The sequence below is a fragment of the Etheostoma cragini genome, chromosome 7 (genome assembly GCF_013103735.1).
Source record: "Etheostoma cragini isolate CJK2018 chromosome 7, CSU_Ecrag_1.0, whole genome shotgun sequence".
Taxonomy (NCBI): Eukaryota; Metazoa; Chordata; class Actinopteri; order Perciformes; family Percidae; genus Etheostoma; species Etheostoma cragini.
In genome coordinates, this window is record NC_048413.1 from 26,557,156 (window position 1) to 26,559,546 (window position 2,391).

The 2,391-nt window shown below is 44.7% G+C and overlaps 1 long non-coding RNA gene across 1 annotated transcript in view; it reads right to left on the reverse strand.

Moving 5' to 3' along the window:
- Nucleotides 1-2,391, reverse strand: part of LOC117947223 — a 15,020-nt gene that overhangs the window by 823 nt on the left and 11,806 nt on the right. The window lies entirely within an intron of this gene.

The following is a 2,391-nucleotide window of genomic DNA, read 5'->3' on the forward strand; positions in this document are numbered from 1 at the left end:
TAGACCTTAGTGGTCCCTAATACTGTATCTGAAGTCTCCTTTATATAGACCTTAGTGGTCCCTAATACTGTATCTGAAAATTCTGCCTTGGTGCAGAATAACAGCCACTAGAGCCAGTCCATCAGTGTGCTTTCCTTAGTATGAGCCATTTCTGACTCTGTAGCTTTTGAGGAGGAGATGGGAGGGGGGGCAAGGTGGAGGCTGGGGGTGTGGCCTTGACCAACTGCCACTTTGCTAGTTTGTAAGCCAGGATGTCTCTCTATCTCATGGGTGGGCCAAATTCTCTGGGCGGGCAAAGCAGAGAAAGGGGAGGTAACCTGGGCTGATCTGGATTCTGCCACTTATGAGGTCATAAGGGGCAGAATCCAGATCAGCCGATCTGAGCTTTCATTTTCTCAAAGGCAGAGCAGGATACCCAGGGCTTGGTTTACACCCATCACCATTTCTAGTCACTGGGGGACCATAGGCAGACTGGGGGAATGCATATTAATGTTTAAAAAACCTCATAAAGTGAAATTTTCATGCAAACGCTGAAGAAAAGAATATGTGAGGAATTAGATGAGACAATGGAGAGACTGTGACGATCCTGACAATAAGTTAACAATATGTCCCACGTTCTGTGTGTTAGCTTAACTTACACTCATTTAGGTAGCCTAAAACTGACATTTGGATATTTTAATTAGTAACAAAATGCTTGCTGCAAACGTAACTTCAGACATAACGTTAACTTAGTGTCACCCACAGTCTTCCCATTCTCTCTGATAATTTCTCCCGTCGGTATCCACTTTTTTGTTCTCAGTTTATTGAGTCGGCGGCTGATAAAAACTTTATTCACTGGCTATTTACCCTGTTGGTAGTGAATATCACCACACAGCAGCTTATAGGCTTTCTCTGGTGTTTGCCAGCAGACGAAATTGACAATACAAGGCAATTCAATCAGGAGAGACTTTTGTTTACAGATGTGCAAAGGTTTATTGTACAAAAGCATAATAAACTACACAGTCTTTGGAGATTAGACTCCGTCATGATAGAGTAATTTGTGATAGGGGTAAGGAAGCCAAGGCAATCCCCCCCCCCCCCCCCCCCCCCCCCCCCCCCCCCCCCGATGGAGTATAGACACTGGAGGTGGCGGCAAGGAGCCCGAAGACCAGACCGAAAGAGTCGACAGAGCGTCCCCCAGGAGGAAGACCCAGGGTGCCTTTGGGTGACGGTGGAAGGTCCCACGCTGGGCCTGCAATGACGGCTGACAGCAGCAGGGAGAGAGAAACAGATTTAAAGCAACAAACGCCTCCAGCAGCTGATTTGATTTAGGAAGAGAGCAGTGATTGAGTGTTACGCCTCACAGAAAGAATTTCCACTGAGCTACATTAGAGAGCGAGAGTGTTGTTTTTCCCCTCCGGTGGACGTGGCGTTTAGAGTATGACGCCATGCGCTCTACCTATTCAATCAGCTATCACCTGTTTTTTTTCTTTTATGATGAATCATGCACGTTGGAGGAGCTGATGGGATAACATCTCCCTGGAATTGTACCTCATATGATGTTCATGTTGGTCATTTAATATTGTGCAAAGTCTCTAACAAGACACGGCACTTCCAGGCTTGATGGCAGAGCTTCTGGAGCGGCCTAGGATCACTCAGAAGTCCGTCTTTATTTCTACTGGCTCACATGTTAATGGCATTCTGTAGTGTAAGGGGCCCAGGTTACAGTATGGACTCTGGTCACACAGTTTAGCTCTAAAACCAAAGAAAATATGTCCATAAAACGGCCTTCACCCCCCATGTCAGTGGAAAACCCCAGAATGATTGGTTAACCCACTAATTGAGGATTTTGGTGACATGGTCACATGATATATCACTAAAAGATCCTTTGCTTGAAAGACGTTTTAAATAGAAATACTGTCGGGTACAATTTATCAAGGTAAGCCATAAGTTGAATTTGTTCAACAGTTATATGTAGCGATGGCCAAATGAAGCTTCGTGAACCAGTGTCTTTATTTTCTGAGTCCATTAGATGGCGCTCTTGGTTTTAAGAGAAAGGCCCAAGGCATCAAAACTCAGGTTACTATCAACCCTTTGTTAAACAGAGAGCGCCATCTAGTGGGCTCAGAAAATAAAGACACTGGTTCACGAAGCTTCATTTAGCCATCACTAGTTATATGCCATAAACACGCAGTTGCCGGGTGCTGCCTCAAGGCATGTTTTATTCCCTTGTCTGATAAATATTTGCCAAACGAAGTCACGTTAACATAAACTAAGTGAAATATATGTAAATGTACAATATGATCTGCAAGCGCAGAATTCTTCTCTGAGCAAATACATCGAGAAGAAAGGTTAAGTAATTTGCATTTTTTGCAGTGCATGAAGCGATGGCCTACACATTCCCCCCCCCCC